At 34.7% G+C, this 12,366-nt stretch overlaps 1 protein-coding gene across 7 annotated transcripts in view; it reads left to right on the top strand.

The window, feature by feature from the left end:
* MGAT4C (MGAT4 family member C) overlaps positions 1-12,366 on the top strand; it is a 914,262-nt gene that overhangs the window by 623,237 nt on the left and 278,659 nt on the right. For 2 of the 7 annotated variants that reach the window (XM_065524640.2, XM_045365674.3), the window contains exon 1: positions 1,344-1,530. The exons of the other annotated variants lie outside the window; for them this stretch is intronic. The gene's annotated coding sequence lies outside the window, so the exon portion shown is untranslated. Of the gene's footprint in view, positions 1-1,343; positions 1,531-12,366 lie in introns of those variants that run through there. 7 annotated transcript variants of the gene reach the window in all.

Below are 12,366 nucleotides of genomic sequence, written 5' to 3'. Positions count from 1 at the left end.
GCTTGCTGCTCAAAGTAATAAAATAAACTAACTATCATAAAAGTCGGAACTTGAGAGGAAATATGAACATATGAAAGTGTATTTTCATATATTATCAACTTTTTGAACTCTCATTGAGGCCATTGAGTAAAAATAATTTTCTGTCATTGGAAATGCGGAGGGAATGCAACAAGTATTTGCCCTGAATCCATTATTCAGAAATAAATGAAATAACATAAAGGCATGCAAGCGCACTGTTGGTGGCTTTCCTTTCCCTAAAGTTGGGGTGGTTGAAGTGAATTTCCTTTCTCTTTCTCCAGGTGCTTGTACTGTTTGCATGCTGAGCTGCACAGCTTTCAAAGGGCTTGCCCTGGGATATGGCTGGGCTAGATTTAGAAGGAACTGGTTACTGAATAGCTCTGGTAATTCTTGCATCTCACAGTTATGCGGTTGACAGCTCTTTTCGGTGGGGAAAGCTTGGGTATATTTCAAGGTGATTGTAGTTTTGTCCCTCTGGCAGCAAGCTGCTGCAACCAGCTTAGCCCATTATCCTCCTCTCCCACTGGATTTAAGCCTAGGGAGAAATCTGGGGCTTTTGTCAGGTAGAAGGTAAGAGATGGATAATTATACCCCATGTGTGCTCAAAGAGAACAGCACTATATCATAGAGTAGCTTTCAATTACTGAAATGGAATTGTCTGAAGTTCCAGTGACTTATAAATTACTCTTTGTAAAAACCAATAGTTAACATTATTATGTTAGTGATGTTGTGCTTTTAATATCTCATACTTTAAGGTTTATTACACAAAACTTTGCAGATAGCGCTTAATACTCAGAGAATAAAATGTATTTACGTTTTTGTGTTTTTATTAGAAGATTTAAAAACACAAATGGCTGCTCTGAAAAAATTGACTGAAAACTTCACTGTACAATTGACTATATTATAATTTTCCTCAATTTGAGTTTCTTAAATCTCAGGGGCTAGTACTGTAAAATCAATGCAAAGTAATTACAAAATTTAAAATTCCAGATGCTATGATTACATACATCTTGTCCTTTAATATTCATTCTATCAAATACCTTTTGTAAACACTGTTACTTAACAAAACACATTTGAAAAATAACATTTTCACTAATTCTGATTAATTAATTAGGTAAATCAGTCTTAGCATATTTATAGGGCAGTATTTTCAGTTTGTGATCCCCCAGGAGCTCAACATTACTTTCACTCTCCTTTTAAAGGCAGAAATTATAGTCAGAAATGAGCATTTTAATTTGCAGCTGACAGTTTAGGGTTAAGATATGATTCCAGGTAACAGAAGCCAATGAGAGTACACCCAGTTGATGTTTGTGACATCATCTTCCATTCGGAGTACATAGAACAGCTGAGGTGGCGTTCAGTTTCAGCACAGTGCCATTATGATGGATGTTTACATCTCTTCATTGAGAGCCAATTATCTCGCTTTTGTGTGAGGCCCAAGGATCACTCATGCTGCCAGGCTACACAGAGCACTGTTGGATCTAGCTGAACGAATTGTTTTCTCTGTCTCTGGTAAGGGCTTCTTCCGTTTTACCTTCTCTTTTAAAATAAAGGTAGATGTGTCTTACAGACGAAGTAGTATAAGGGTCAAAGAGGATTACTAACTGGTAAGCTTTTATTCAGGAATGTTTATCATTATTTAAAGGACTATGGAGTTAGCAAAATGAATTGAAGAAAGAGCTTGCTAACGTGTACCTGACAAACTAATTTGCAGCAGAAAATGAATGGCAGGTAAATTCAGCTTTGCTTTAGAAAAAGGAAAGTAACTGCTATTATAAGACCACAATTTTGGATGTGTTTTTAAAGCTGTATATGTGCATGTATATCATTCTGCATCATTTCTCTGTATTTTTCTATTAGTATTGAAGAATAGTGGTAGAAATGGTCAACCAAGTAGTGTTGCTGTAGACTTAAAATGAGTCAAAGTTTTTAATTGTTAAATGGCAGTTCTTTGGGACAGTTTTGCAAAGTTGCGTTTATATAGGGAAAACAAAATTTGCCAAGTGAGCAAAGGCTCTGGCTTCTGAAATAAAGTTGTAAGACTTTACATTCATATTTACCATTTAAATCTAAGGAAATAATAATAACGAAAAATTTTAAGAATGTGTGTAAGGGTTTCTTTCTGGAATTAAGAGATATTAAAATCTTTTATTGCATTTTTGTTATGCTTTTTAGTGCAAAATAAAATACTGTCTTTTATGTAGCCAGAAAATATTTAAATCCTAAAAGAGTACTTTATATTATTTAATCATTTGTCAGTAGTAACATTTATGCCTGAGGATCTTGTTATATTGTAGCAAAACGAATATATTTAGAGCTGTTGAATTGCTATGGATAGGTGATTGAATGTGACAGAGAACCTGAAAAGTCACTACACTAAAAGCTTTCAATTGACTGAGAATGTTCACATGCTAACGAATGAAGAATTCAAAAATATTCGTATCCCCTCAAATGTTGTCTATTATTATGGTAGAAAGTAGCACACGGTTGTTATTTTAAAGTTGAATGCAGTTATTTATGAAATAAAACCACAGAAAAGTGTAATTAGCTGTTATTTTATTTAACACGCTCTTTTATTTTAATAGCATCTCCATTCCTCCTAGGGTATAAAACTTTTGAATAATGGCTTGTTCATCCAGCGTTGATGTGCCTATGCTTTTTAGATTTATTTTTACTCTGCCTTTAACATAGAATATTTCTGCCTTTGCAAACTAGTAATTTTGATAATTAAAAATCAGGATTTGGAGATTCTCAAGTTGAGCTGTAAGACAGCAGGGGTTTCTCAGCTATGTCACACTCCGTATCTTCTGCTAGCCCAGTCCTGTTTGGCAGCTCTAGACATTACTGTTGTTCGAATTGTCTCCTTTAGTCAATTCAGGTCTGAACAAAACTAAGTTTATAGAAAGTGTCAGATGTGTATTAATGAAATCTAAACAAGTGAACTTAATGTCTCAGCCACAACCATATATAATCAACAAAACCTCAAAAAACTTCTGATACACATCTAGAGTTAATTTTTTACTCAGGAAAATTTAAGTTGGTATATTCTGTGAATTTCAAAATTTAAATAGAAATCTAAAAGTTTTGATAATATGAGCTTGAAAGCGTAATGAGTCACTGCTTTGAAATGATTTTTTTTTTTTCTTTCCCTAAGTACTCTAAAGTGGAGTTGAAAAACCCAGTGGTATTGACTGTGTCATTTTCACAGGTGATTAAACTTAACTAAGGGAAAAGCATTTGTCTCCCAATAATTAATTCTCTAAAAATCTATTTATATCATTCTGTCAACAATGAAGAAAATCTTATTCAGCTTGTGAATGATCTAGACATTTAAATGTATTTTTTTCTGTGTATGATTCATTCTTTCAGTATTAGCCTGGCTAGTCACAAATGCACTATGTTGATGGTGATTGCAGTATGTTTAAGTGCTTATCTTCTCCTTTTCCTTTGGACAACTTTATACAATGCAAGTACACAGGATATGAGCTACCTGGCTAGTGGACTTAATTCATTTCACAGGAAGTCTTTTTGTTATTATTTTTAATGTAAGAGAGGACATCAATGGGATCATAGCAATTTCCTATGCCACAAAGTTCCTAGGAAGGCTTGTCAGTACAGAGTGACATAAACAAATGATGTGTGATGTTACATGTACTACTGTGTTATCTCCTTCCTTTTAAATACATATGATCTTTGTCTGATTTATGTAACCAATATTAAGAAGAGATGGAAAAAAATAGCCATGGAAAGATTCTTATTAACTCTTCTGAAGTTCTCTGCATACTCCATACACTGGGGGTGATATATTTTTTATTTTGAAAATTATTCTTCAGCCGGGCGCGGTGGCTCAAGCCTGTAATCCCAGCACTTTGGGAGGCCGAGACGGGCGGATCACGAGGTCAGGAGATCGAGACCATCCTGGCTAACACGGTGAAACCCCGTCTCTACTAAAAAATACAAAAAACTAGCTGGGCAAAGTGGCGGGCGCCTGTAGTCCCAGCTACTCGGGAGGCTGAGCCAGGAGAATGGCTAAACCCGGGAGGCGGAGCTTGCAGTGAGCTGAGATCTGGCCACTGCACTCCAGCCTGGGTGACAGAGTGAGACTCTGTCTCAAAAAAAAAAAAAAAAAAAAAAAAAAAAAGAAAATTATTCTTCAAATTATGTTTTTACCTATTGCAAAATAATACTCTTTTTGTATGTTTTAATACTTTTCTAGATTTTAGTTTAATGTAAGCCCCTTTGTTAGTTTCTTGTAGTGATTGAATGCACAACACTGCTTGTTTTTTTTAGTTTCTCAGTTCAAGCACTTGAATGATCATGAATTCTATGCTTGTCTTGACAGTGTGAAATTCTGGGCATTCCAGGCCAACTTTTTGCTTAAGACAAAAAATATGGTAACTATGATGTCATCTTGGACAGCTTAGACTTACTGCGTGAATGTCTGGATATTTAGGTGTATATTTTAGGTACATAAATGTAATATTTTATGTATTTTAAAGTTTAAAAGTTCTTTTTATCAACATTGTGTACATATATATTTAATTCTTAACAATTGGTATGCGATAAAATAATTGATGTTATGCAACTAAGGAAACAGAAACTGATAATTTGTAACTTGTTTCCAAAGATCACCCAGTCAGTAAGTCAGTAAATGGAGGAGCTAGGACCCAGAAACAAGTTTACAAATTTCAGTGCCCCAAATCAATCAATTTCTCTTTCTTACTTTCTTTCTCTTTCTCTCTCCCTCCCTCCCTTAATACAGCTGATTACCTAATCAGTCACTTTTCTTGAGTATCTACTCCATGCCAGGCACTTTTCTAGGTACTTGGCATTTATAACTGAACAATGAAAAACAATTCTTGTTCTTGCATATATTATTTTTTTCTACCTGAAAAGTTCTCATCTTTAAATTACTACAAATGTAGAATGTATTTTAAGGTGTGGCTAATTAAGACCAAAAACTTTATGGGAAATAGGAAACATGAGTTAAAGGACAAACTCATTTGCATTTCTTGTGTTTCTGTGTGTCTCTAAGTTCTCAGGTATGTTTTAATCTAAAATAGATTTTTACATAATATTTGGGTTTTGTGAAAAGTCTGTCAAATATTTTATAACTCATACTTGATTCTGAATGTGGTCACTGAAATATTATAAGAATAAAATAGGGCCGGGCACGGTGGCTCACGCCTGTAATCCCAGCACTTTGGGAGGCCGAGGGGGGCGGATCACAAGGTCAGGAGATCGAGACCACGGTGAAACCCCGTCTCTACAAAAAATACAAAAAAATTAGCCGGGCGCGGTGGCGGGTGCCTGTAGTCCCAGCTACTTGGGAGGCTGAGGCAGGAGAATGGCAGGAACCCGGGAGGCGGAGCTTGCAGTGAGCCGAGATCGCGCCACTGCACTCCAGCCGGGGGACAGAGCGAGACTCTGTCTCAAAAAAAAAAAAAAAAAAAAAAAAAAAGAATGAAATAGTGGATCCCAAAAACAGTATCAAGCATTTTTGGACAAAGTTATCTTGTATTTATAATGTATGTTCAAGCAAGCTAGCTTTATTTTTATTGTCTATTTTACAATCAATTATTTGCTGGTAATAGTATGCCAAGTTCACAGTTGTTTGACTTTGGATAAGGTTCTTTAAAGTTTAAGAAAAAGAATAAAAAAAATGAAGAAATGTTTTATTTTAATTAAAAACCTTAATATCTCACAAATGATAGTAGTTTGTGTTTGAACAAGCAAACTAGAGACAATCTACCTTTTAAGGCCAATTTTTTCAGTATCTTGGTAGACAGTAATGGTAGTTCCTAGGACAATGGCACTAAAAGTGATATTTATTCCCTATTGAACTTATTTACACATACTCAGTGACTTAAAAGAAATAAAAAGCCTAAAATACAACCTCTTCAGAGAAAATCAATCTGTACATAGAACCTATCAGTTGAAGATAAAGATATTTTTAGATAGTATCATTTAATTAGCCACTGAAGAATCTATCTAGTGAACATACATATAAATTGTACAACAAAAGTTAGCTGAACACACTTGATTTGGCTCCAAATATTTTACTCTTGTACTATTACATAATAATAAAACAATACCCCTGAACTTAGTCCCTTTAGTAATGCCCATTTGAAGTATGCAGAATGAGAGAATAAAATTAGAATTCAATAATTGAAAGTATGAATGTGATTTCTTATCTTGCTTTCTCTCTCTGCCTCTGAAGCTATGACAAAGGAATGTGCTCTTTTCAGGGGTTAATAAATTATAAAGACTTTTCTGCTTCTTTCAGAGTTAGAGACAGAGAAGCTTGTTCACATTAGAACTGCATAAAATGAAAATATAATCTAGAGCTATTAAGCAGTAGATGTTTCTCCAAGAAGTTTTACAAGGCACTGGGCCTTGGATTTAGCTATTTGTAACTACTTATATCCACGAATTAATTTTAATAGTATTTTTGATGAGAAAATATAAACTGACAACAGTACTTTTTAATGCTAAATTCTGCCAAAAGCAGAGAGTTAGTTGTTCGGTGTTTGATACTGGTCACAGGGGCATGGAACTGAGCATAACATAAAGGTTGTCTAGGTAAATTTTCACAAGTAAGTGGCTCTCTACCTGTGTGCCATAGCATACCATAAAACTCTCAAGGGTATATCCTAACATTTGGGTCAATGTGGAAAATGTGTTTTTCCTAAAACTGAGTATACATATTGCTACTGCAGTCAGTCAGATAAAATATTGAGCTGAGTAAAATCAATAATATGGGGGAAAAAAAAGACACAATTTACTGTGATGAGAGGCAAGGTGTAAAGTTAAGTTCCAGCAACTTTTCTCAATTCGAAGTACAGAAGAGGCTATGATCAGGCTAAAAAACAGTTTTGCTCAGCAGAGCAAGAAAAGAGCAGATGCTTTTAAAGACACTTTCTTGTTTGTTTGCATGCCCTTGTTGCATGTAAGAATATGCAATAATTGTGTGCAAATTATATTCAGGTAGTCTGGTCCCCCCTTCTTGTTCCACCCTTTTCAGGCTTCATGCCTTCATAATAAAAAAAAAAAAAAAAAAAAAAGTAGGAGAGAGGGGGAAATAAAAGTACCTACCTCATAAGGTTGTTATGAAAATCTCATGAACTGATCTTATAAGCATGGAGAACGACGCCTTGCCTATAGTAAATGTTCAATTAGTATTGCCACTCTTTAGTATTTTCATTGTTACTGACTTGCTTAGTATTGTGTGGGTGTTTCTTTCAATTCATTCAGGAGTTTCATTAAAAATTGCTATTCACTAACATGAAAACTCTGGTATAGTACAAACACACAATTTTGGGAACGAATTATGCTAATTACTTTTGAAACTAGATGCTGATTGTAGATTTTATCGGTAGACACGGGTTAATCATTTACTGCATATAAAATTTCTGATGTTTTAATTTTAACTATTATAAGATGTAAAAAATGAATTAAATAAATTTTAGGAACTTTTCCCAATTCTAAATGATATAATATGGGATATCATATATATATACAAATGTAAGTACATAATAAAATAGAAAGTCTTATAGCTTTACCTTTTATCTTTTACTCTGTTACTTCGCTACTTTTTATTCTATGATTATTCGGATGTCAATGAGAGTTTCAAACCTGGAGTTATAAAAGTTTTATTTGTCTGATATATGTAGAGATCAACAGTCTCTGCTTTTCAACAGTCCATTGTCTCATATTGGTGATGAAGTGGTATAGAATTGAGTTAAAGTTTTTCAGTTCTTCTTTACTTATGACATTCTGTATTCTTAACCTACTCATTAGAGACAAAGTATGTCTTTATTTTAAAAATATCTTTATCTCTCTCTTTCTCTCTCTCTCTCTCTCACCCTGTATTTGTGTGTGTGTGTGTGTGTCTGTGTGTGTGTGTGTGTGTGTATAGGTCGCTTGTTTGTTTTGTTTTAATGAAGCATCTAACATGTACCTAATATTACTTCAAGAGAGATACAAATAGAAAAGGATAAAAAATGTAATGTTTAAGTTAGGTTATTCTTATCCATGGTTTATAATCTTGTAGAATCAAGGCATTAATGAATGTGTAAAATATTTTTTAAAAATGTATTCATTCCCCTAAGGTATTTTCCCTTCACTTTTAAGTGCTCTGACTCATTCTACAAATTATTTAAAGTTCAGCCACTCAATTACCGAGCACTTATGGCATGCCAGCAGTGAACAGAGCACCACCGCTGCTCTCCAGGGGTTCATGGTCTAGTGGTCAACACAAAGTTGGAAATAAATAATCACAATCCGTTGTGATAAGTTTTACATTAGAGATATGCACAGAGTGCTCAGGGGACACACACAAGGAGTGATTTATTCTATGTGTAAAAATCTGGAAAATCTTTAAAAATAAGCGGTCACTTAGCTAAGTATTGGAAAATTAGAGACCTTTTCAAGTACAGTTGGGCAAAGTATATTTCAGAGAGAGGGACCTCATTAAGAACAAAGTCAAAATGAGAAGAGAAAGCACAGTGTGTTCGGTTAAGGTCAAGTTGCTTATCATAAGCAAAGGCAGGAGTGAGGGAGAGCTAAAAATTTGCACCAAGGTATCAGAACAGATTCTAGTTGTAAATAACCAGTAAGGACAACTGTCATAACTGCATAACTTTAAACCTTGGCTGGATGTTTAAATTAGGTTATTCAAATTTTAAATACTCTAGAAGGGTTGTTATGGGATGGATCACTGTGGTTTTGAGAAAATGAAGAATGCTTCCTAAACGAGATAAGAAGCAGGATTATTTGGAACAATTTAAAGCAGTCTGACACATCAAAGGAACAGGAATAGTCAAGACATTCCACTTCATTAGTTTCCACTAACTTTACTAGGTATATCAATCTATTAATTTATTTTAAATAATGGATAATATTGGATGGGGTGATTAATTACTCAAAAATATAAAAGTGGGTCACACGTGACATAATTGAGAGGAATACCAGAGTTTGGGAAAGAGTTTCTGAAATCAGTATTTATTGACTATTTATGAACTTAAGCAAACATGAACTAAGGATAGGAACTGTATGATGCTGAATGACCAAATGCTTTACTATTGGGCTGAGGTCAGTGGGAAGATCCGGGGAAAGGATCTTCTTATAGAATAACTCAATTCATTGCACTTATTTTTAAATTATCTGAACAACATTATATAAAGCTTATATATTAAATAATCATTTTAAAAGAAAACAATAAGCATTGTATCATTCTTTTCTTGGTATAAAATTTTCTCAAGTGGCATGTGATTTATAGTGAACACAAATAAATGGGGGAAGATGGAAAGAGGTCCTCAGCATGGGAACAGAGCATTAACACTAGCCAGTTTCACAGCTGTCTCTTAGGCTGTCTCTCAGAAACTTATTCTAAGTTTATTCACTTATTTCATCATGGTGAAATTCCAATATATTTAGGTGGTATTCAAAGAGGGCAAAACGAATTAGGCTTTATGTATGACCTCTCCCATCTACAGTGTTATAGGTACTCTGATAGGTGGTGAAGTTACATAATGATGGTGGTGGTGTTGCATCAAGAAAATGTGTGTCATAGCAGAGCACAACAGGCAATAGGACAGAAAAGGCAAGACAGAAGAGGCAAGACAGTTGCCCATCTACTTGGAAGGGAACCGCTTCCCATTTGCCTGTATCTTTAATATTAACTTTCAGAGCAATCTTGCATAAGAGTGTGCAAGTGATAATTTTAGCATGAGAAAGAAAACATGGTCCTGAGTGTAGAAAATAGTATAAACTGTGAGGCACTAGGGAGGTGGAGATATAGAAAGGTAAATATTTGGGAGAAAGTACAAAAAAATTCACAGACAAGGTTGTAGTAACAAATCATAGAGGGTATTTTACGCTCTTGAGGTCAAAGATTCTCCCTAATTATTTTCTGAATACTTATGGCCTAGGAAAGTGTTCAGCAGAAGTTTGCTGAATGAATGTCTGGTTGCCTGAGAGAAGGAAGGAGGGAGGGAGGGAGGGAGGGAGGGAGGGAGGGAATGAAAGAAGGAAGGAAGGAAGGAAGGAAGGAAGGAAGGAAGGAAGGAAGGAAGGAAGGAAGGAAGGAAAATAGGTTCTTTTACTTTGTGTACTTTAGGCATGCTATGCTTGAGATATCCACTAAAGAGCAAATAAGACACGTAGGTATTGGTTATCAAGAAGCCTTAGGGAATTCCACTATTTAAAACTGGTGAAGAGGAGGAAGAACAAACAAAGGAGACTCAGAATCAAAGAGCCGTTGAATAAGGATGGTAACTAAATCTAGACTATTAAAACTTCAGATTAGGAAGGAAAAGGTGGTGCTGAGGGTAGAAAATCCTCTGAAACCTCTATTCTGGAGATACAAATCTGAACACGACACTCCTTTCCCCTCTCTTCCCCATAACCTCCCTTCCATTCCCTTGTGACTGTAATCTTTATGAAAGTAATGACCAGAGTCTATTCTAAATCACCACTGAACCTCCAGTGTCTGGAGTAAGGAGATCAGCTAGATAAATATGGTCAAGTAAATAAATGGTGTGAGTAAACAGAAGATTGCAAAAAGTGTACTTACACCTGGCAACAACAAAGTACTGAGATGCTACCTAATGTTAATCATAGAAATAAAATTTGAGTGGACTTTCTTAGAGCATAAATAAAATGTGTGCCCATCTCTGCAGCCTCCTTCCCTCTAATATGTGTGTAACCCTATAACTAAATTATATAAGTATTTAAGTAAGATAACAGATTGTGCCCTTGGAGTTATGCACAGAATAATAAAAAATATGGTACCCTAATGGTCATTTGTAACACACAGATACTTGAAAGATATGAAGAGATACAGACACATCATAGAAACTGAGTGTGTATGTGAGTGTGTTTGTACAAAAGTTGTACCAGGGTATAACTGATGCTACTAAAACTAGAAAGAATGTAATTGAGAATGTGATGTCCCATCATATGAAAGGCTGCAGAAAATCTCAAAATATAGAACAAAGAAAACTGCACTTTAAATTGCAGGGAAGGTCACTGGTGGCCTTAAAGAAAGTAGTTTGAGATATTAGATAGCAAGGAGTCCAGGAGGAAATTGATACTTAGGCGTTGAAGTCATGTTCAAGCAATTTCCAACTGAAAAGGAATAAAGACTTGCTGGTCAGAACTGTCAAATAATAACTCTTTCAGGAATGGAAAAAATTTATTTGGTGGGCAGATATATGAATTATAAGTAACATTTACCTTTGTAAATTGGTCTTCATAACTTGTACAAAACATATTTATAATAAATAAAGCTATATGTTTATAGAACATATAGCTATATTTAAAAATTTCAAGCATAGTTAGAACAAAAGATAGCAATATATCCCCAAATATAGAAAATTTTGGGAGTCATTTACTCAGCAGTTAATTTATTCTTTTAAAATGACTCTTTCAGTAGCCATTTATAAGCATGTTTACAGATGGTAAACTGTTCATGAGTGTGTAGGCAAATAAACAAATAAACCTTCTGGCATGAAGACCTAGAACCTCTAAAAGGTTGCAGGATACTCTAAGAAGCAATGGTGCACTAGAAGATATTCATGGCCTGCTAAATAGAAGAGCTCCTAAACTGTAAGACATTGACGAAATTAACTGAAACCAAAAGAGAGAAAGGTATGCTTTAGATACAGCTTAAAAATCTGTTGGATTGGAAAATACTACTACTTTCTAATATATAAATATGAATGTACAATTAATGTGTATGTATATACAAATTATTTTAGTTTAAATATGTAAAACTATATAATGATGGAAACTTGTTTTAAAATTTGGCTACACATTGAGCTATTTGTTCTGGTAGCTCTATGATGATTATAGATTTATTCTCAAGAAATTTCTGATTTACTTAGAAAGAAATCACTTTAGTTAATTTGTTCTTGTTGTAGAAGAGGACAAGATATTTTTGAATAATCTAGAGAGGTGAAAAATTATATTCTACCTTTTTCCAAAATAGTTTGAAAAACAAAGTAACAGGATTTGAGTACTAACCCTAGGAGCTAACATGGAAGGAGCACTGGGATGCACCATGGTTTCCAAGAAATTGAGATCAAAAGGGGGTTTCGAAACCAGAACAGTTAGCCACAATACTATGCCTAGGAAAGATCACAGTCGCCTCTATGTGACAAAGATATTCATTCAGAAATCTCTTGTATTCAGGCTAAACTGAAGATGACTAGACCCTAGAAACCAGACAGAAGCATAGACACCCCAAAACAATTTGAGGATGCCCATGGGGCCAAAATATAAAGAAGTTCAAAAAAGGAGGCAGAACATGGTGTCTGAGGTCTGACAGGAGAATCTAGGCAAGAA

This window comes from Macaca fascicularis, chromosome 11, assembly GCF_037993035.2.
Source record: "Macaca fascicularis isolate 582-1 chromosome 11, T2T-MFA8v1.1".
Classification (NCBI taxonomy): domain Eukaryota; kingdom Metazoa; phylum Chordata; class Mammalia; order Primates; family Cercopithecidae; genus Macaca; species Macaca fascicularis.
The sequence above is the reverse complement of the archived record's forward strand: the minus strand, read 5'-3'. Positions and strand labels throughout refer to the sequence as shown.